We start from the raw sequence: 24169 nt of genomic DNA on the forward strand, positions 1-24169 counted from the left end.
AGTGTCTCAGGAAATTATATTTCTACCAAGGGTTCACTTGTTAATCATAACCATCCTTTTTATAATTGGTAGGCAATTAAGATATTTTGAAATTAGTTTATTTTACAGCAAAGCTGATGTGCCGACATCTTGAGGAAACTCGGATTGCACCCTCTGTTCACTGATGTTATCAATATACTTTTAAGTGACAAATAGAGAAAGCTAACTCAAAACATATTCTGATAGACTTGTTCCCTGAATGGCTTGTGATGATACATTAACTTAGGAGAAATTTTCTCGTTTTCATTAGAAAGCTTACTTATTTAATACTTTGAGGCATAACTGAAAACATCCCTTACCTATTCCAAAAATAATTCAGAGACTGCAGATAACATAATGAACCCATTAAGCTGGCATTGGTCCTTACCCAGAGAGCTCGTGTCATTTATTATCAGTGGCCCATTTCATACTCACTTCTAGGTTTCAAAAAGTTCTCCGCAAAAAAATGCATCCAAATTTACAGATACAATCTTAGGTGTTTGTCTGTAGTATTTTTGTAGGATTGCGATGATACCTAAACCAGGTATAAATATAAATTATTTGACATTATAAAGTTCAACTTTGAACCTTATTCTATCATGTGGGAAAAGTCGTCTACATTTGATTGTTTTGTGTGTGTGTCTGTGATTGACAGAGAAAGATTAGATGCAGGTAGCATATAGCATTGTGCTTTGAAAGTGAATAACGAAATTTTTATTTGTTGCTGCAAATAAAATTAAATCTCAAAAGTTAAATAATACACATTAAGAAGTCAATGACATTTCTCTGACAGCATGTTCAGCAAGATATGCATTGGTAGTTTTTATAGAGTTGCTTATTGCTTGAAGGATTTTCATTACCTGTGGGGAAAAAAAACTTAAAGTCTTTTATTTTTCATAGATAAAACAGTATTTTTATTTCTAACATTTCATTAATTATTATTATTTTTTAATGATTCCATTTATTTATTTGACAGAGAAAGAGAACACAAGCAGGTATAGCAACAGACGGAGGGAGAGGGAGAAGCAGGCTCCCACCAAGCAGAGAGCATGATATGGGGCTTGATCCCAGGATCCTGGGATCATGACCTGAGCTGAAGGCAGATACTTAACTGCCTGAGCCTCCCAGGCGCCTCTGTTTCAACAATGTATTGATGGGCACTGTAGCACCCCCAGTATGATCATAGACAAATGATGGATGGACAATAAATTCGTTGGAAATTCCAATACCACTGGAAAAATGATGAATTGAAGAATTCTAGGTTCTTCTGGTTCTTTGGAGTGCCCATTAGCTCCTACTGCATAAGTCACTCCTTCTTCTGTAACTTTCACTTCTCTGATCTCCCATCCTCCCAGTACACTTTCATTTCTTCTTGCTAAGCAATCCTGCATCCTCTCTTCCAGTTACCAACACTGACTCCAAAGTTACCTTTCTTGCCATTTTTTCATCTCCTGCATCTCTCCAGACACAGATATTCTAGGCAAATTGTGCCTTAGACACTATTTATCTATTAGATGCAACTGCCTTTTCTCCTCTGCCAGCAGCTATGTCATCTGCAGTGTATTTTCAGCATCCTTGCAGTCCTCTTAGCTCTCAACCACAGATACTGGGACTTCAATTACCACATCCTTTCCATCCTCCCCCAAGGCCTCCACATCTGATTAATACAGCCAAAAAACCAGTTGATCCTCTCTTTGCCCAGATCTCATAGGTTTCGGACATTACGCACCTGATATTTTTTTCAACCTAGAGATATTTTTAGGAAGATACTTTAGTCCCTGCAGTTCAAGAAATCAGTATTTTTTTTTTAAAACTCTTTATATGATAGGCCATTTTAAAGCACAATTTGAGGACCCACCATATTTCATGCTAAATGATGAATTAAATATACTCAAAATTGTAAAGTGCCTTTACAAGTAATTTTCCATTACCGCAGACTGTTATTTAATTTTTATAAAACAAAATAGTGAAAACTGAAAACTCATTTAATCAAAGAACAGAGTATCTTTTCAGTATCATCATAAATGTTGATTATAAGACTCAAACTAGTGTGTAATCCCGGGTATACATTTCACATTTGAAAATATACCCAAATATATTTTCAGATAGATTTCATGACTATAAATCAGAGGAGTCTAGTCATATAATCATGGTTCCTATAATGTTTGCCAAGTAGAAGCATAAGTTAACTAAAAATTATTCAATTCACAAAATTATCTTTCAGATTTGATTACACTAAATCTATGTTTCTTAAAGCTTGGCTTGTAATCAGTGTCTCTTTAGGTCTCTTTGTGGATCTAAATAAGACATTAATAAATTAAACATGTATTAAAAGAATGTTTCTTTAAGAGAAACAATTCCCACTCTCTATCATTTGGAAACGTTACAATTCCAGTTTTCAATTAAATTCTAAGACAAATATACAAGAGCGGCTGACTTTATACCAGTAACTATTCTTGTGGTAGTAGATTGACTTGCAACTTTCCAGCCTCAACTTAGAAATCTATGAATCATAGCTTCTTTTTTGCAAAAAGTCTTCCGATTCTGTATTTGAATAGAAGAACACATGTGGTTTTACTCTACTTGTTTTGACAAAAATCACACTTGATGCTTGTTTTCAGGTTAAATACTTTGTTGTTCTTTTTTTTTTTTCCTGTTCCCTTGATTCCCTCTGTTGTCATCCTCCTTTTAGTTCTAATCCATTTCCTGCTGCAGTCATATGTTTAGCAGGTGTTCAGCCGTATGTTTAGCACACACGCATGCACACACACACACTACTACTTGCTATTTTCAAATGTTTCCAGCCTTTGACTCTCCTGGTTCTCAGGCCTTTGGACTTAAGACTGAAATTATACCATCAACTCTTTTTGGTCTTCAACTTGCTGACTGCAGAAGCTGGGACTTTTCAGCCTCTATAATCATGTAAACCAATTCTTGGTTCAGTTTCTCTGGAGAACCCTGAATAATACAGGATAAATTAATAGAGGATGAATAGGAAATTCTGAACCAGAATGCTAAAAGTAGATTGGATCAGCTCATAGAAGGCCTTTAATATCAGAATAATTTACTTCTGTTAGGTAATAGGAACACATCAGAAGTTTCTAACAAGGAATGTTACATTAACACACACACACACACACAAACACACACACACAATGTTTTAGGAAAAATCCCTCAGGCAAGAGTGGCCTGAGGTATGGTGATGATGAGAATGCTATCACAACATAGTAAAAACAGAAATGAAGTCACCTCCCTGGAACTGGGGAGGTGAGTAGAGAAGATCATGAGTATAGAAGATCAGAAAAATAATTCTAGTCACTGATTATAATCTTAGGTGGGAGTGGAGACGGTGATGCTTGCTAGTCACTGAGCTCAAAGGACTAAAGAGAATCTCAGTGGAGGGAATGGAATGAGCAAATACTTGCATTTAAGTTGCAAACTAGAAGCCTATAAACCAAACCCAGCCCCCCCCCCCTTTTTTTTTAATTTGCCTCACAGGGTTTTAAAATTTTAATTTTTTTGTCGACTCAAAAATTGTGATCATTCGTGCAAAATTTTTTTTTCTATTTTGAACATTTTAACTTAAAAAAGGATGAGTTGCCTTTTTGCAACTTAGCAAATCAGTGGAGCTGAATAGCAGCCACCTCTGTCAGACAAGGCCTGGTCACGACTGTTTCCTAGACCCCTTTCCTAGACCCTCTCTGAGACCCAGACAGAATCAGGAGACACCTTGTAATTTTCATCCACCACATAAATATCTCGAGCACAGTTGTGGATGGACTGTCTACCTTTGATTGTAAGTAATCTGATGGAAGGGACAAGTCTGTCTATGCCCTGAGTGATTGAGGCAGAGCCAGGACCTTGCAGCCACCATAACTGAATTTATTTGGTTGAACTAAAGCTTTAAGGACTATCAAATGGACAGACTGATTCTAACCAGGCCTTGTGGATTTCTAATCTGAGGATGTTTAGCAAGGGTCTTATCTCTTTTGAGTCTCAATTTCTATGGGTGAAATGAAGCTAAAAATAGTACCACATCAGAGGGTGGTTATGAGGATTTTAACAACTACAACTATGTAAGAGGCACTCAACACCTTGTTTCAATCAGTGACAGAGAGTTTAGCCTTAAGTCAAATCTAACATGTAACCATTTGTGAAAAAAAAAAAAAAAAAAATTAAAAGAGCAAAATTGTAGTCTCGTAAATTGCAAGTCTTTCAATTTTACTTCTTGGGCAAATTTTCTATTATCCATAAACACAGGCAAAAATAATTTTACTTGCCTAAGATGTAATCAAATAGTTTTCCTATGCTTAACCCGTCAAAACCTTCACCATGCAATGAAGGTTGACAATTTTGAAAAGAATACCATGGAACAGTTTGGAAAATTTTGTCACAAGAGTAGTTGGCGAGCTTTATACCCACTTATATATATTTATGGTGAATGCCAGGAGCTTGTTGCTTTGTTTGCATACTATTAATGCAGTTTAAAAATTCATATTGTGTTTTCAGAAAATTAATAACAGATGTTGAAATTCAAGATGAATGCATTATAGGCAATAAACAGTTCTCATTTATATAGAAATTATATCATTATGTGTATAATTAGAATATTTGAAAAAAGTATCCACATCAGCAAGAACAAAAGTTATTACAATCTAATGTATATGGAAATACTATTTTAATATTTAGATAAAATAATTGTCTAATAAGAACATGCAGTGGGTATTAAAAGGATTTAGAACACCTCAGAAACTTGAAAATAATTTTTTCTAGCATACTTTAGTGTCATGAGTACTCCTCTGACATTCTAGGCCTTCTTGTCCCATTTTTTAAAGATGTATTTATTTATTTTAGAGCGAGAGCACGCACATGAGATAATGAGCGAGGAGCCTGACATGACCCATGAAATCATGACTTGAGCCACAACCAAGAGTTGGCGGCTTAACTGACTGAGCCACCCAGGAGCCCCTTCCTGCTCATTTTTAATCAGAAGTGAGAATATAGCTGATTTTGTTCTTTTCTCTAATTTGTTCCCTTCTCTTGATTACCAGATAAAATTTAGATTTTCTATAACCGGAAATGAAAATCCATTGTTTGCAAACTTTAATTTCAGACTTGACTCCAGCAAAGCACTTAAAGAGATTCTTTTTAAAAGGTGCTGACATTGAATCAGAAGGTGATCTCATCTCGGTAGAGGCAGCAGAATTAGACCCATTAACTTCAATTGAAATTGAACAGCCACCCTGGGAAAGCTTGTCTCAGTGAAAATGAGTCTAGTCAAATTTAAGGCAAGGTGTGTGAGAACATCTGAAAGTGTAATGTGATGCAAAGTATTTCCGTGTGGCTTATTAGTCACACCTAGAAGCCTGTTTTAAAGTCTAGACAGACAATAAAAATAGCTACCAGAGAAAATAAAGAAACATTCCAGATGCCCATGGGATTTTCCTTTAGTGGGGAAATGATTTAAACTAACCATAAACCACCCCTCCAATATCAAGTAACTTTAAGATGGTTAATTTTAGTAGAGAAGTCGCATTTAAGTATTTTCTTAAAATGTGGCCACATTATTCCTCAAAGCCTTATGGCTCTACCCTCCTGTAGATAAGAAACATTAAAAGACAAATTTAAAAAACCTTAAGCCCCTAAATTTAAAAACTCTGGGAGAACACGTCACTTAAAGAGATTTGTTTTCCCAGTCTCGGAAGAAAATGATTGATCTCTCGTTGTACTTCTGCAAACTCAGAACTTTATGTGTATGTTTTACTATTTTTTCTACTTGTTGGAAGAGAAGAAGTTCCATACGTGTAGATTTATATAGCCATCCACCTCTCTAGGCACACATGGCACGTTTCTATCGAGACGTCCTTCTACCTATGTTTAAGAGCCAATTCTTAGAAAAGGTCACGTTGAAAGGTGGACTAAGGCACCAGGTGTCCAGGAGTGCATCTGAGCGTGTGTCCCTTTGAATCAGGCCAAAGGTAGTTGGGAGAATTCCACCGACAGTAGCAGGAGCTGGGTGTGTGTGTGGGGTGGGGTGGGGTGGGCGGGGGTGGTGATAGGAGGGTTTATACAGAAGATGAAGCAGCAAAGCAAGGAAATTGTTTGATTAATCATAGTTTTAAGCAGTTGCTTATTTGGGAAGGTTGGCTGTTTGTGACTGGTGGTTCTTGTTTGATTTTCTCAGTGTTGAGTGCATGGACTCTGGCCTCTGTTTTGGTTTGCTTACATAGGTTACCAAGGCGTCAGAACCGTCTCAGTCTAATGGCCTTCCTGTTTAAATACTTCAGCAGCTAGAAGAACGGAAGCAATGTTTCTGTGCCTATCAGCTCTTTCCATTTCCTGCCATGTGGAGATTAGGGCACACCTGGTTCCCCTGCAGAGTACAAGAGACTCCCTTAGCGCTGATTTATTTAACTTCCTAATTTCTACTAAACACAATCATCCCAGGATCAGTGGAAGAAATAATTCGAATCTTACAGAGGCATGAGACTGAGCTGCATGCACTGGACTGCTAGGGAGTAGAGCAAACCATGAAACTGTTCAGAGAATTTGGCCAATTTTTGCTGTGGCATCTTTACCTGGCTTGTTATGTTCCGTACTTCTCTTAGTAAAAAATTGTCATCCCGTGAAGATGAAACTCCAGAGAAAACAGAAAAGGATGAATTTGTGAGATCAGATTGGAATAGAAAGCCTGCAGACCTGAAAAAATGATTCAAGGTAAATGCAAAAGTCAAGGTTATACTTTAGAATCAGATGCTCAGTCTGAAGAATTAAGGAAATCAAAGGAAAATTTGGTTACGATAATAATTACAGTAGTATCAGTGTTTTGACCAGACATATTGCCTGTGATTTGAAGGATATTTCATGAGAAGAGTATCAGTCACTCATAGTATGGCAGCACCTGACAAAATATATTATTATAGCAATTTTTTATATTTATCTGAAAAATAAAAATATACTCTAATGAGGTTTATGTAATTCTCTGTATAGCCAGTCACCAGCCACTTATTTTTTTTTTTTGTGGAATTTAGCAATATCTCTTAAAATCACATATTAAAAATACAAATACAGGAAGGGGATAATTGATGGATTTATCTCAAAGATATTTATATTTAGAGGAGGGAGTAAAAGCAAAAGAGCTACTTTAGGAAATTATTTATGACCCATCTATTTTTACTTTACCATGTCTAGCTATAGAAAACCCCATTAGAAATACAAGTTAAAAAAAGAAAAGGTGGCTAGACTGATCAGAAAAATGAATTTGTGTTGAAATCAAATGCTTATTTTTAGAATACTTTTTAAATGTCAATATTATCAAATTAGTTAATGTACATTTTCAAAATAAAGTTGTTCTATGTGACTAATAATAAAAACAGTACCTCTTTTATTATCCCTTATAAGTCCTTATTTCTGATACCTGGAGACAATGGCATTGACCCTTGAACTCTTCTATCGACCTCCAAGTTGCTAAATGCTACGTTTACACTGACATTTTGTGGTTTTTCCATGTTAGACCTTATCCATGGCCTCTTACTACAGAAGATGGAAGTTTCCCTCCCTTGTCTCTGTACTCCCTAAATATTCTTTTTCCATCGTTTCCAGATATGGTTTTATCACATGCATTTTGGAAAGCTAGTATTTATTGTTCATGTGGCTTCTAATTGAGCTGTCACATTGTATATTATGATTGCATTTCTTTTGTGTAATGTGCTTTTCCTTAAGTTAGTATTTGTCCCCCTCATGGACTTAGTTGCTGCTGATAAATTTCGAAAATGTCCCATTAAAGTCCTCTCAAATATAATCAAACCTGTATGGTAAACTACCATTTTTATTTTTTCATATATTTTGTTATTTTGCATAGAATGATTTCCCATAAAATTTTCCAGTATTTTATTACTGTTTTGCTCCAATTTGAATCATTTGTCTTCAGACCTATTGAATACCCAGACTTTATTTCTTCCACATACTCTTTGCCTCATTTAGTAGTGATTGGCACCCTTTCTGGATTCCTCTAGGATGTGCGAGGTTTCAGGGAAAGGATTATGTTGTGGGCTTCCTATTTATATAAACAGTTCCATTTAAAAATATGTAGCAAAATTCATGGACTTCTTTGAATTATAGTAGCTTATTGATAAAAATTTAAGCTAGTTAGGAAATAGAATTATTACTCATGATGCTTTATCACCCATTGTGTTGTTTGTGAATACTATTTTTCAAAGACTCCCATAGATTGGTGTTGTGCTTAGTTGATGATTACAAAAACACATCTTACTTAGGGAATGCAGGAAAATAGGAATGTTAATCTGTTTTCTTGTCATGTTGAATTATCGCTCAACATGTATAGTACAAATGCAAAACACACCTTCCTACCTTAAATTCTTTTGAAGTCTAGCTGGAACTATTTTAATCCTAGAACGTGATTTCCCACAATGTTGACCACATCCGTGTCTTTCATCATATTGGGTGGGTGCTTAAGGGAGATGAGACAAGGAAAATACAACCCCCTTCCAGCCTGGTTTAAAATCTACCTGGGAGAACACATCTTCAATACAGTGATTGAGGCAAGAGAGGAAGACATCAGTTAGAAAGGCCTGTTTGGGGGGTGGCTCAGCGGTTCAGTTGGTTAAGCATCTGCCCTTAGCTCAGGTCATGATCCCAGGGTCCTGGGATCAAAGCCTGTGTCAGGGTCTCTGCTCAGTGGGGAGCCTCCTTCTCTCTCTCTCTCTCTCTCTCTCTCTCAAATAAATAAAATCTTTTAAAAAAGAAAGAAAGAAGGGGTGGTTGGCATTGTATAGCAGTGTGGCCTTGCACCCTTAGAGGAAATAGGGCACAGACACTCATGGAGAAATACTTGACATGCGTCACAGAGCATGGAGAAAGGGTTGGTTAATGTCCTACATGCTAGCTCCTGAAGACATAGAAGGTGAAGGACTCCTGACCCCACCGCTGCTGCCTGGAGGTGCTTTGACACGAAGTGGCATCATAGGTAGCACGCTGACCAAATGAGAGCCAGAGTAGGGGCTCATTAACACAATTTTAGTCCAAAAGCCAACTGTGGGCAGTTGGTAGTACAAAGTACTGACCTTATGCCCAGTGTAAGAGTCCTGCAAAGTATATCTGCAACAAGCTGGAAGCCCAAATTAAGGGAAAATACCAGAGTGTCAGGTTTACTCATGTGTTGATCGCTTTTTCTTCTTTCTTGAAGCACGTATGTATGCTAGTAAGAATGAACTATTAATAGTAGAGAAATGAAAATGCAGAAAAAACATGGTGGATAATGGCTGCATGAAAGCATATGCTAGGTTAGTGGGTGGGATCAAGGTCAAGAGTGATGGGTTGGTCTTGATATCAGCAGAATGTCTCCATTGTAACAAACAGGGAATCAAAGAGTATAGGAAGGAATTCTGGAACCTTAGGACAATGAGGTAGCATTTATTTAATTGCACCTGTTTTGTCAGCGAAATAGAAGAGCCATCATCAGATGAGAGAATTGTGGTGTAGGCTTTGATGTTAGGGGTCTGAGGAGAAGAGGAGGGGATACATATCCCCTTTAAAAACACCTGAGTAACGAAAGGTGCGTTCATGTCCTTATTATTAAATACATAGTGTTTTCAAGAATATCTTTAATTATAGTGAAAAGGTAGGAGAGATGGGTTATGAACCATTGAAGATGTCACTGGTTCCGTCATTGCCATCTCTCTCTTCACGTTAGTCACTTGTGAGATAATCCAAAACCAAATGTATCCCAGTTTACTCACTGGGAGAAGTAGGCGTCAGGCCAAGTCAGTCTGTTTGTTTTAAATTCTCTTATTTTGGGATCCCTGGGTGGCGCAGCAGTTTAGCGCCTGCCTTTGGCCCAGGGCGCGATCCTGGAGACCCGGGATCGAATCCCACGTCGGGCTCCCGGTGCATGGGGCCTGCTTCTCCCTCTGCCTGTGTCTCTCTCTGTGTGACTATCATAAATAAATAAAAATTAAAAAAAAATAAAAAAATAAATTCTCTTATTTTCTCAATAAGGTTTCTGATTCTGGATAACATTTAGCTTTGTTTCAGACGATGGGGAAGGTAAATCATTCAATACAAGGGCAAATGGTATGTAAGTAAAGTCATAGAGAAAGGAATACATAGGAACGTTTCAGAGGAAAGTGAATGGACCAATAGTTAATAAAGGCTTTACTGTCTGCACGCGCATAGTCTCAAAGCACGAGTGAATTTATAATAAATTCTTTATCAGCCTGATGATTATTTGGCATAATGGCGTGGAGCTAAAGGTAAAAATCTGGAAAATAATTTCTTCACGATCATTTCGGTAGGCACTGTGGGCATATCTTGAGCTTGAAAGAGAATGAATCATTCCCTTTGTCTCTCACTAAGCGCTCAGTCTTTGGAAGCTTAAATCAAGAAGATGCAGATATAGCACAGATTGAGATAACCACAAGGTTTATTGGCCATTCCTCCTTGTCGAGTATTTCAAAGCACAGCAGTTGCTTGTAGAGATCACATTTATTTATACGACTCAAAATACCATCTCTGCAAACTATAAACTTTAGTGCCCATTTCTTCCCAGAAAACATGCAATGGTAAGATACCTGGGTCTCTGCCCAAGAAGGGGTATCCAATGACTCGTTATGGATTAGTATGTCTTCTCAAAGAGAGAGATGGAATAGTTTCTTATTAAAAAGTCACTCATCTCTCCCAGGCCCACTGTAATATTAGTGAAAAATATCAAAACCATAACTATAAGCCTCGTAGGAGGAGCAATACATATAGATGAATGAATAAATAAATAATCATTTCAGTATTAGCAAATGAAATACTAAAATACTTCCTAATATTGAAATTGAGTTTTATTTTTTTTCTGTATAATAAAATATTTGCTGCAGGTTGACCTCATTATATTATTTTATTTTATCTTTTTTTAATTTTTATTTATTTATGACAGTCACAGAGAGAGAGAGAGGTGCAGAGACACAGGCAGAGGGAGAAGCAGGCTCCATGCACCGGGAGCCCGATGTGGGATTCGATCCCGGGTCTCCAGGATCGCGCCCTGGGCCAAAGGCAGGCGCCAAACCGCTGCGCCACCCAGGGATCCCTCAATATATTATTTTAAAATCTTTGGTTAAGTTGTGTCATTTCACATTATACTTACTCTTGATGTAGGAAAGAAGGTAAAGGTTCGAAGCCTGCGGTCAAGAAAGAATTTCTTGAAACATTTTTGGTGCAAAAAGGTGATTAAAGCACAGGAATAGGGCCTAGGGGCAGAAAGCGCCTCTGGGGTCATGAGGAGGGGCCTAGTATATACTTTCAAGTTGGGAGGGGTTCAGGGAATAGCATAAATCTCTAAGGGATTTTGGAAGCAAGATCTCCAGGACCTTGAGGGGGCGAGCTATTGTTAGGAAAAGGTGATTTATTACCGTCTAATAAAACTTCAGCCTTGAGACCTTTCAGATGTATATCAGTGGGCCCATGTTTAGGGGATGATTGTCAACACCTACCTTGGGGGTGGTTAGAGATAAAGGAAATTTCTAAAGGACTTGGTCAGGCTAAGATTGCTTTTTGACTTTAGCAAAGTATTAACATTGAGGCTGTTGAGTCCCTGGAGGAAGGTCCCTCTGCCTGTTTCAAGGACTTGTCTGTCAGTGGGCTGTAGGTAGTAAGGAAATTTAATTAATTTTTTTTTCTGCCTTTGTTTCCCACTTCACTCTTACTATGAATTATTTTTAAGTCACTGAATAACTTCCAATTATGTATACTGTCCCTTCTATGCAAATATGATTTGAAATCTAGTCCAAGTAGAAAAGGGTAGGAGCTTTGTTTGTTTTTAGAATTCTTATGCCTGACCTGGAACTTGCAAGCAATATTATTTGAGAAAGACATGGGTGATGACATTGTGGTGGTTAATTTTGATAGAATCCTACCACGCTCGGATTTGTATCTGTGTGGAAACTAGTGAGGGAACTTCAATGGGAATTTATAATGACTTACTGTGGAAAAAAGCTGATGCACTCCAGGAGAAAATGTCCTTAATAGAAAATATTATATTTTTATTTGGAAAACCATATCTGGAAATACTCAAAGCAACCAGCTGTGAAAGCTTTCTTCAGAAGAGCAAATATGAAATTTTCTTTTCAAATGATTTGGAAAAAAAGGTACATTCTGAATACTTACACAGCAAAGAGACCACAAGCTTTAGAAATGTCTAAAATATACATGTTCTCTGAAGTTACCCTCAGATATTTATGTCTAAGAAAAAATCAAAAGTACATGTAGAGTTTTTCAAAAGTATGTCTTCGGTACATCTCTTTTTGATATATGAGTTGATATGAAAATATTTTTTGGAGATGTTCTCTAACAGAGACCCTGTAATTTGACTTGGAATGTATATGGAATTTTTAATATGAATATTTTTTTTAAGCCAATGACTCTATTATATGTAGGCATTACCCAGCTTCCAAAATTTGTTTCTCTCTCATCAAGAATAAGACATAAATGTGAGGGTTGTATTTTTAGTAGCAGCTGCATAATTTCATTACAGATAGGTCTTCGCTTTTCCCTTTTATTTAAAATAGAAGAGAATGTTTTCTTTCCAAGGTATGAGTACCGTTATTTTATAGGATTATTTTTCTTCATATTACCAAAATATAATGATGTGGGGAACAAAAGCAAAAGAAATGTAAATAAAATTAAATTTTCTTATGATCTGGAGCCCACTGTCAAATACTTGGGGCAGGCTGAGTAGAACATTCCTCCAGAACTCCCAATCTCAGTGCATTGCTAGAGGGAAAATCAACCTAGCTTGACCGTAGTCAGGCCTCCAGTATCCTGCAAGTCCTCTTTAGCAGACGAAAGTCCTTTTGGAGACTGTTTTGTTTTTACCTTCCCCAAGTCTAAAGTGTATAATTTCTCCTTACAACCCACTGCACCTCTCTCCGCCCAAGGGTCCTGTCCCCGAGCTATAATAAAAAGCACCTTTTTTTGGCATCAGAAACATCTCAAGAATTCTCTCTTGGCCTTCGGCTCTGAATCCCAACATTTCCACATCATATAATAGAAGAACATCCTTGAAGTATAATTATAATGAAACGCTCAGATCTTAAATGTTTCATGTAATGAACTTTTACAAATTTGTTACAAATGCATGCTTTCATGTGACCTACATACAGAAATTTTCTCCATCCAGAAAGTTCTCTTATATTTCTGTCAATCCCTCTGTCGATTTAGTTATTTGAATAATGTCAAGATTAAAATAGGACATTGCTGCTTTATATCTTATTACCGTAGTACGACATGATTAGTAGTGATCTACAAAACAAAACCGAGAAACTGATATTCTAAAGCAAGTGTTATACAAACAATAACATAAGACAAAGCCCTATATTGATTGGGATTTGGTGTGTGAACCAAATGAAATATCTGAATCAAACTCCAATTCACTACTGTATGGAAATAAATTATCCTTGTTACCTGTAGCATCATTTAGATGAGACGAGTGTATCGGGTCATCTGTTTCTGTTCTGTCCCGGGCTGTCTTGTTTCTGTGGAATGCATCATCGTGTGTCACACGGCCAACAAAGGGGTTGATCCCAATACTTTCACAATCTGATGGATACAAACCAGTTTTGTGAATTGACTGCTAGAGGTCCACTACTCCATGGATCCGTTTGTGTTGATTAACACACAAACATTTGTAAGAAGAGTTTTTAAAAAAAAAAAAGACAGTAACAAACATTCAAAAGTCAGCCAGTTTTAACTTCTATAAATGAGATTTCAAAACAGATTCTAACTCAAAGATGTTCTCTCTCAAAGTTGATAAACCCTCCCTGGAAACCCTTCCTGCATATGCCCGCTTTGTCTCCATAACCTGCTCATAACCCTTTCCTTCCATTGCTTCCTTCCCCCAACTTTGGATATATGGGTGCCATTTTTTCAGGAAAAAAAAATAATAATTCCATTGAAAAGCTGTTAGATCAGAAAGCAGATCTACAGAAACTGAATTCTTAACTTGGTTTAAAGCAAAGTTAGAGATTTTAATCAAGGATTCTCTCAGAGGTAGAGTGATAGAAATATGCAAGCGATCTCTATTTTGCTAGCATGCATTTTTCCTTAACAGCCAGACCTTCAACAACTACTGCCCTTAATTTTTAACTTATCTTGTTAGGGAAAATGGTTAATAGTTAATAGCAGGAGGGGAAAAAGTAGATTGATTTAAGTAATAACTCCTTGAAATTTAAAATTATCTTGAGAAGTGAAGAAAAGTAGGAATTGAACGGCATAAGTCCTTTTTTAAAAGTCTTTTTCTTAAGGGTAGACATGAAAATGGCATAAAAATTTTAACAAAATGAAGAGAAATACACAAGAGACTCCAGGGGCTCCTGGGTGGCTCCATCCGTTAAGCATCTACCTTTGGCTCAGGCCCTGATCTGAGGGCTCCCGGACTCCCTGCTAGTAGAGACTATACTTCTCTCTCTCCCCTCCCTCTGCTCCTCCTCACACCTCCTGAGCACTCGCTCTCCCCCCCAACCCCCAAATAGATAAAATCTTTAAAAATAAATAAACAGGATCCTTCAAAATGACACTTCAGGAAATTTTCAAGCACTATTTAGGAGTAGAGCCATGAACTGTAGTGTGAAAAGAGCCTCATCAACTTTTTCAATAGATTCAAACTAGAATTAGGGGATTTGGAAAGGAAAAAGTAAATGAAGCAGTAAAATAGAATAGAAAATAAGCAATATATAGTTTAAATGTTTATAAATGTTTATAAGATTTTCCAGTTGTCTTTCTGTTACCGACTTTTTAATTTTTTATTTTTTAAAGATTTTATTTATTTATTCATGATAGACACAGAGAGAGAGAGGCAGAGACAGGCAGAGGGAGAAGCAGGCTCCCTGCAGGGAGCCCGACGTGGGACTCAATCCCGGGTCTCCAGGATCACACCCCGGGCTGAAGGCGGCGCTAAACCGCTGGGCCACCCGGGCTGCCCTGTTACTGACTTTTAGTTTAATTTTATTGTGATCTGAGAACATCTTTGGTATGATTTCTATCCCTTTAAATTTGTTAAAGTCTAGAATGTGGCCTATTTGAGTATCAATTAGATAAAATTGACTTCTTGACATAGCTGAATTTAATTGACATTATAGAACACTTCACTCAGAATAATACACATTTTTGTCAAGCTTACATGGAGTGTTCACCAAATAGACTGCATTCCAGATAGCTGGAAAAGCCCCAAATGTTGAAAATTTTTAAAGATGCGCTTCTAAATAACCCATATGTCAGAGGGGTCTCCACAGAAATTGAAGTATTTGAACTAAGTGGAAATGAAAATAATACTTACCAAAGACACCTGGCTGGTTCAGTCAGTCTATTAAGCATCCAAGTCTTGATCTCAGCTCAGATCTTGATCTCAGAGTCGTGCGTGAGTTCAAACCTTGTGTTGGGCTCCACACTGGGTGCAGAGCCGACTTAAAATACTTATAAAAATCCGTGGAATATAGTGAAAACAGTGTGTAGATGGAAGTTTATAGAACTAAATGTCATATCAGAAAAAAAAAAGAAATATCTAAAATCAAAGACCTAAGCTTGTGTTTTAGGAGAATAGAGAACAATTTAAACCTAAAAAAGCAGAAGAAAAGAAATAGTGAAAGATGTGATGTGAATAGTATTGAAAACAGGCAAACAGTAGAGCAAATTTAAAAATCAAAAGCTATTTCCATGAAAGGACGATTAAATTAATAAACCTTAAGCAACACTTATCAAGAAAAAAGAGAGAAGACACAAATCAATAGTGTAAAAAAAAATGAAAGAGGCTATTCATGGAAATTCAAAGGATAAAGGAATATTAGTATGCCTACAAATATGATAAATTAGGTAAAATGAACAAATTCCTAAAATATACAAAATTTGCAAAATGATAATAATTTTAATAAGTCTATATTCATTTTAAATATTATATCAATTATCAAAACCTTACAAAGAAGACATCACTAGGCCATGATGGTTTCACTAGTAAATTACACCAAACATTAAAGGCAGAAATGATATAGATTCTCCATAATCTATTCCAGGAAATAAGAGCAGAGCAGTACTTCCTAGTTCATTAAGATGCTGGTATCACCCTGGTATTAACTATATCACCCTGATTGGCGGTGCCCGTCAGGTCATCTGTATCCTTGATGATTTTCTGTCCGCTTGGTCTGTCAGCTGCTTGATGTAGGAGAGAGGTTGGGGTCTAAACCCGGTGGCCAAGCGAGAATTCTTGAGACATCTTTGGTAGGAAAAGGTGGTTTTACTCAAGTACAGGGACAGGAACCCGAGGGCAGAAGGAGCTGCGTGGCGATGTGAGAGTGAGGGATCCAGGGCCTTGAGGGGCGAGCTATTGTTGGGAAAGGGTCATTTATTCCCGTCTGGTAAAACCCTCCTCATGAGACCTTCCCATGTGTGTTGGTGGGTCATACGCTTGGGGGATGACCCCTAACATGTATCTTGGGATTTAGAGATAAAGGACGTTTCTAAAGGAATTTTTATGTGTTAAAATCGACTCACGGGATCCTTTGGTCCTTAGCAAAGTATTAACATCCTGCAGCTCAATTCCTAGAGGACCTTCACTGTGTCTGTTTCAAGGGCTTGTGAATGGGCTAAAAATAGTAAGGAAATGTAATTTTTCTTTTGCCTTTGTTTCCCACATCCTCCTAGCCGAGGGCGGCGTTAATGTCTCCAACCGTATTGACCAGTTTCCCTATTTCTCTTAAGAGTTTTCCTCATATATTTTGACATATTTAGGATATGTCATCACGGAACGCCCTGCTGGTCTTGTCCCTGATACAGTGCACCGTTCCTAATGGGCAGCTTTGTCTCAAATTAAGAGTTATTCTACCTTTTCTTTTCTTTTCTTTTTTTTTTAGCATTGAATATCTTCATACCTTTACCCTTAACCAATCTGTGTCTTTATATTTAAAAAGTGCTCATCTTGTAGATAGCAAATTGTTAGGACTTATGTTTTACTCACTCTGACATTCTTTGTCTCTTCATTGGTGTATTTAGACTATTCCCATTTAAAATAATTATTATTTATATATTTTGACTTAATATTTACTGTTTATAACTTTTTTATGCATGGTGTTTATTCTGTGCCTTTATCCTTTTTTTCTGACTTGTTTGGTCTGTAATTTCATTCTCCTTTCTTATCAAAGTAATTAAACTCCATTAAAAAAATAGTTGTCTTCAAACTTAAATCTACTTTCAAATAACACTATACCAATTCATGCATATTAAGGTATTCTCAATTCCATTCTTTGATCTTGTAACATTGCTCTCATTTATTTTACTTAATCCTATGCTGTATTTGCCCAATAGATTGTTACTATTATTGCTCTAAAGAGTCATCTTTTAAATCATGTAAGTATAAGCAAAATAACATTTTATTTTTATTATTCTCTCACCAACCCTTTTTATTTATGTAAGTCTCTTTTTATATAGAACTTTTTTTTTTATATATATAGAACTTTTTTTTAACGTAGAAACGTCTTTCAACATTTTTTTTCAGAGCTGGTCTGTTGAAGATGAATTCCCTCAGTTCTTATTTTTCTGAGAAATCATTCCTCTTTGAGTTTGGAAAGATGATTTTGAATTATCTTTCAAAATTGATTGAATTTTAGACTGGTGATTTTTTTTCTTTCAACACTCAAAATATTTAGATCCACTCTCCTCTTCCATGCATGGTTTCTGATCTTATAAGCCGTCTGCCATAATTCTTACCCTTATTCCTCTTCAAGGAAGCTGTTTTATTATTCAGCATCTTCCAAGATTTTCTTTGTCTTCTGTTTCTCTAGTTTGAATATAATTTCTTTGAGTGTGTATGTGTGTGTGTGTGTGTGTGTGTGTGTTGGCATTTTCTGTCCTTCGTGTTCTCTGGGCTTTGTAAATCTAAGGTTCAGAGTCTGTCCTTAACTTGGAAAAAGTTTTTAGATATCATCACTACAAATATTTCCTTTGGTCCATTCTTTTGTTCTCTTCTGGTACACTAATCTGTACTATTTTATATGTTGCTGTTTTTCATGGTTCTTGATTCTATTATTTTGTTTTTATTTTTATTTTTTCTGTTTGTCTTTCAGTTTGGGAATATTCTATTGACCACTCTCACTGATTCTTTACCAAGTAACTTCAAGTCTACTGATGATTCTGTTAAGGCATTCTTTATTTCTGCTAATGTAAGTTTAATTTCTGCAATTTCCTCTTGAATATTTTCACAGTTTCCATCTCTCTGCTTACATTTTAATGTTTTTTTTCCATTAAAATCATTAATATATGAATTATAATTATTTTAAATCCTCTGTCTGATAATTCCAGTATCTATTAAACCTGGTTCTGCTGTTTGCTTTATCTAGTCAGCCTGTTTTTTTTTTTTGTTTGTGTTTTGTTGTTGTTGTTTTGCCTTTCGTCATGATTTCTGATTTTTAATTAAAAGTCAGATATATTGTACCAGATACTATGGATTGAGGCAAATCAGCCTTTAATGTGAGGATTCTTGTTAATTCTGGGTAGCAATTGCACTCTGTTTAATATTTCTTAAACTATAAATGCTAGAAGCTTCACATTCTTGTAGTGGACTTGTTTTTTTCTCTTCCCTGATTTTGAGCTTCCCTTTGTACTGGCTCAGAGAATTTTTGTGTTATACATTTCTTTCAGCTTTAATCTATTATTACTTTTTTAATTTATTTTAGAGAGAGAGAGAGCATGAGTGGGAGGGATGGAGGGAGGGGGAGAAAGATTCTCAAGCAGATTCCTCGCTGAATGTGGAGACTGACTTGAGGCTTAGTCTCATGACCCTAAGATATGACCTGAGACGAAACCAAAGGTTAGACACTTAACTGACTGTGCCACCTACGTGCCCCTTCATCTACTATTACTATACGCTTTTTTCAATCAATGTAAAAGTTATACAGAAGTCTTTATTGAAGACTATTTTGGGAGTTTATGGTGTATATTCTTTGTATTGAAGTATAATATCAAGAGTTTTATATTAATTTCACATATACCATGTGATTCAACAATTCCATACATTATTCAGTCCTCATCACAATAAGTATACTCTTAATCCTCTTTATCTGCTTCACCCATACCCCAACCCCACCACCTCTCTGGCATCTACCAGTTGGTTCTCTGCATTTAAGAGTCTGTTTTCTCTGTCTCTTTTTTTTGTTTGTTCATTTCTTTTGTTTCTGAAATTCTGCCTATGAGTGAAACCGCATGGTATTTGCCTTTCTCTGACCTATTTCACTTATTATTATATACTCTAGGTCTATCCATGTTGTTGTAGATGGCAAGATTTCATTCTTTTTTTTATGACTGACTAATTTTTTTCTTCAAGTTTTTATTTAAATTCTAGTTAGCTAAAACATAGTGTAATACTGGTTTCAGGAGTAGAATTTAGTGATTCATCACTTACATATGACACTCAGTGCTTATCACAAGTATCATTATATCCTTGATGCTCTGTTATAGATTAATTGACCATATAATTATGGGTTTATTTTTGGGCTCTCTTTTCTGCTCTTTTTAGTTTTTTAGTCTGTTTTTGTGCTAGTATCAAATTGTTTTGATTACTACAACTTTGTAGTATATTTTGAAATTTGGAATTGTAGTAACTCCAGCTTTGTTCATACTTTTCAAAACTTCTCTAGCTATGTAGGGTCTTTTTTGGCTCCATACATATTTAGTATACTTTGTTTTAGCTCTGTGAAAAATTTTGTTGATATTTTATTAAATAAAGATTGCATTAAATCTGTAGATTGCTCTTAGTATGGGTATCTTAATAATCCAACGTTAAGTGTTCTTCTAATCCACGAGCATGGAATATCTTTCCATTTGTTTATGCTATCGTTAATTTCTTTCAATAGTGTTTTTGGAATATAAGTCTTTTACCTCCTTGATAAAGGTTATTCCTAGGTGTTTTATTATTTGTGGTGCACTTTTAAATGGGATTGTTTTATTAATCTCTCTTTCTGTTACTTCATTATTGCTGTATAGAAATGTAACAAATCTCTCTTTATTGATTTTATATCCTACAACTGTACTGAATTCATTAATCAGTCTCACAGTTTTTTGGTGGAGCACCTATATACATAAAGCAACTACTAACAGACATAAAGGAAGAAATTGACAGTAATACAATAATAGTAGAGGATCTTAACACGCCATTTATATCAATGGATATGCCCATACAGAAAATCGACAAGGAAACAGTGGAATAGAATGACACACTAGACCAAATGGACTTAACAGATATATTCAGAACATTCCATTCAAAAGCAGTGGATTACACATTGTTTTCAAGTGTACATGAAACATTCTCCAGAGTAGATCATGTGTTAGGCCACATAACAAGTCTCAGTGAAGTCAAAACAATTGAAATCATGTCATGCATCTTTTCTAATGACAAGGGTATGAAATAGTAATGAATCACAAAAAAAAAAAAAATCTGGAAAGAACCTAAATACATCAAGGCTAAATAATATAGCACTAAAGAATGAGTGAATCTAGGGGTGCCTGGGTGGATTAGTTGGCTATGCATCTGCCTTCGCCTCAGGTCATGATCCCAGGTCCTCAGATTGAGCCCCACTTTTCCCTCTCCCTCTGCCCCTCCCCTCATTCATACTCTTTCTCTCTCAAATAAAATCTTTTTAAAAAATGAGTGAATCTAACCAATAAATCAAAGAGGAAATTAAAAAATACATGTGGAAAGGTGAAAATGAAAACACAATGGTCAAAATCTTTGGGATGCAGCAAAAGCGGAATTAAGTTGGAAGTCTATAGCTGTACAGACTTAACTCCAGAAAAAAGAAAAATCTCAAGTAAGCAACCTAAACTTACACCTGAAGAATAGATGCAAAAAATTCTCAACAAGTCTCTTCTCCAGTTATTGCAGCTCTAGTCACCGTGGCCAGCAAAGTATCCTATGACATTCTCTGTAAGGTGGTGCAGGAAGTCCTGCATGGGAATTAGTGTATCGTGTTGGAAGTTTTTGGAGATGTTTGTGCTGAAGACTGACTAGAAGAAGAACTATGATCCACAGAAAGACAAATACTTCTCAGGCATTGTCAGGCAAGTCCTCTCCCCCCCGCCCCAAATTCCCCATATGTGTTCTGGGGGACCTGCAGCTCTGTGATGAAGTCAAGAATATGGCTTGGCTTATGTGGTCCATATGGATAATGGCCCACATGGATATTGAGGTGCTCAAGAAACTCAACAAGAGTAAGAAATTGGTCAAGAAGCTGGTCAAGAAGTATGAGGCCTTTTTGACTTCAGAATCTCTGATCAAGCAGACCCCATGGATCCTGGGCCCAGGCCTGAATGAGGGGCTGGCAAATTCCTTCTTTGCTGACCCGCAATGAGAACATGGGGCCAAAGTCAAAGTGAAGCCTACAGTCAAATTCCAGGTGAAGAAGGTACAGTGTCTGGCCATATGAAGATGATAGATAATGAGCTTCTGTCCAGCATCCACTTAGCTGTCAGTTTCCTGGTGTCATTGCCCATGAAGAATTGGCAAAATGCCCTAGCTTATACATTAGAGCACCCTGGGGAGCCTTCTTATTAGGGCGCAGCATAAGAAGTCCTAATGCTATCGTTTAAACAAATCCTCAACAAAATACTAGTAAACCAAATCCAATAATACATCAAAAAACTCATTCACCATGATCAAGTGGGATTTATTCAAGGGATGCATGGGTGGTTCAGTATTTGCAAATCAATTAGCACATACATCACGTTAACAAAAGAACGGATAAAAAACATATCACCTCAATAGATGCAGAAAAATCATTTGACAAAGTGCAACATCCATTCATGATAAAAACTCTCAACAAGGTAGGTTTAGAGAGAACACACCTCAACATAATAAAGGCCAAATACGAAAAATCCACAGCAACCATTATACTCTGTAGTTACAACCTGAGAGCTTTTCCTTTAAGATCAGGAACAAGACGAGGATGTCCACTATCATGATGTTTATTCAGTATAGAAGTCCCAGCCACAGCAATCAGATATGAAAAAAACAAAAGGCATCCAAATTGGTATGTAAGAAGTAAGGCTTTCCCTCTTTGCAGATGACATGCTACCATATGTTACGTTATTTTGGTGTGATGTGCTGTTATACGGAAGAGAGGGAGGACTGGATAATCTTGTCATCAAATCTCATTCTTGGGATCCCTGGGTGGCTCAGTGGTTTAGCACCTGCCTTCAGCCCAGGACATGATCCTGGGGTCCCGGAATCGAGTCCCATGTTGGGTTCCCTGCATGGAGCCTGCTTCCCCCTCTGCTTGTGTCTCTGCCTCTCTCTCTCTCTCTGTATCTCTCTCTCTCTCTCTGTCTCTCAAGAATGAATAAATAAAATCTTAAAAAAAAACAAAAACTCAGTCTTTTGGTGGGCCCATGCCTTGGAGATGTAACCTTCACAAGTGTTTCTCGCCTGGTATATCTTTCTTTCCTCCCAGGCTCCTCTCCTCCTTCCTGGCTGCAGAGTTCTAGTCAGTTTGCTTGGAGTCCTCACCCCTGCTGACTGTGATTTTTTTCCCTCTTCAGTGGGGCAGGAAGACAGGAGGCCTTAGAGTCTGAGAAATTCCATTCCCTCAGTTGGGATATGACTGGAAGGTTCGAGGCAGCTTCTCCTCTCTCACTGTCAGAGCTGTGAAGAGAACTTTGAGAACCTGGTGGGGTTCTGCGAGGGACAGACCAGAAATCTGTGTTTCCCCCAAGACTATAGACTTCAAAAGTTTGTCACTCACACTAGTCCTCATCGGGCTCCTGAAATTTATTGAAATTAGCATTTAAGTGTTCCTACCAGTTTCTGCTCCAGGTATGTAGGTCTTGGTTATGCCTCCATGGATTTAACTGCTTTTCCAGATTTAAAGTGATTGTTTGCTGGGTGACCTTAGTTTTCTGATGGATACAAGAAGAGTCATTGATTTTTCAGTTTTTAGCTTTTTCCTGTTGTAGATAAGTAACAGCTTCTAAGTACTTTACATTTCAAAGTTGAAGACAGAGGCCGTCCCATCTGTTTATAAAACCTTTGTTGTTATATTTTTATACTAGTAATTGCCATCTTGTTCTTCTTTCTGACTTCATGATCTTAATTCATATTACTAATATCTTTCCTAATTACTAAATCTTCCCCTTCATTGTGAGTGGTTATTATTCCTTAGCTCTCTGTTCTATTTATTCTCTTTTTTCACAGTATGCAGATTTCTGTGTATTGTCACACTCCATAGCAGTGATATAAAACAGATGTGAACTATTTTTTTTTTCAGGAGCTTATTCTCCCTTTGATATCGCTTAGGGTGAAGCTGGGTAGACTTCTCAAGAGAGAATATTGCCCAGACCAGAATTTGTACCCGGACAAAAGTTGAAGAGTGGGGGAAGAGTGCTATCAATAGCGAGACACTCACCTTACTACCACCCTGACGTGCACGTTCGTCCTTCAGAGAACTCTGCAATTTCACTCTCAGAGTACTGTCTTAAACTTCAAAAACCTTAGCCTTATAAAGCAATCCAGGGTGATAATCTCCTTTTACTTGAGTCTACCAATCTTGGGAATGTAAGGATGGAGGGAAGAAGATAGGAATTTTTAGGCTTATCTGATCTACCTGTATTCCCTCCCTGGCCAGATTTTGGTGCTGTCTTGATGTTACTCCAACAAAACCTGGGTGGCTTTGGCTATAATAACTGGTTTTTGTTATATAGTGACTGAAGGTCAAACGATCAAAGAGAGAAAAAAATGGGAGAAAAAAATGAAAAATGCACAAAAACTGCATCTAACATAACCTCTGTACTGCCCCTGCTTCAGACTGTGCTTTCTTCCTCACCAGAATGGTTTCTCAGAGTTTAGCATTAGTTTTTTAGAATACTTCTCTCTCTTTTTCTTTTATATTGTTTCCAGAGTTAAGTTTAGGGTGGAAAGCCAACAACGTGCGCTTTTTCCACATTTATTCCATGTACCAATATAAATTTGTTGATATGTAAACTAGATTCTTTGCCTAGACTGCCTCACGATGGATCTTTGCCTCTCGTACCTATGAATTAGAACTTTGTTACCTAAATAAAATGTTCTTGAGTAAGACAATTGTATGTTAAGGAGAAATTGGCTTATTGAAACAGTCAT

General features: G+C 36.8%; 2 long non-coding RNA genes across 8 annotated transcripts in view; one reads left to right on the forward strand and one right to left on the reverse strand.

Moving 5' to 3' along the window:
* Nucleotides 1-411: 411 nt before the first annotated feature.
* Nucleotides 412-24169, reverse strand: part of LOC102156408 — a 38020-nt gene continuing 14262 nt past the window's right edge. For 4 of the 7 annotated variants that reach the window (XR_005384904.1, XR_005384905.1, XR_005384899.1 and 1 more), the window contains 4 exons: nt 15353-15630; nt 13483-13617; nt 6597-6717; nt 713-878 (listed from right to left, as the gene is read on the reverse strand). This is a non-coding gene — a long non-coding RNA (uncharacterized LOC102156408). Of the gene's footprint in view, nt 554-712; nt 879-2629; nt 2977-6104; nt 6392-6596; nt 6718-13482; nt 13618-15352; nt 15631-24169 lie in introns of those variants that run through there. The other 3 variants (XR_005384901.1, XR_005384903.1, XR_005384902.1) reach the window with 3 other exon arrangements.
* On the forward strand, nt 4640-7803 carry LOC119867859. The gene is made up of 2 exons (XR_005384906.1): nt 4640-5311; nt 6249-7803. It is a non-coding gene; the product is annotated as an uncharacterized LOC119867859 (long non-coding RNA).

This window comes from Canis lupus, chromosome 36, assembly GCF_011100685.1.
Source record: "Canis lupus familiaris isolate Mischka breed German Shepherd chromosome 36, alternate assembly UU_Cfam_GSD_1.0, whole genome shotgun sequence".
Classification (NCBI taxonomy): Eukaryota; Metazoa; Chordata; class Mammalia; order Carnivora; family Canidae; genus Canis; species Canis lupus.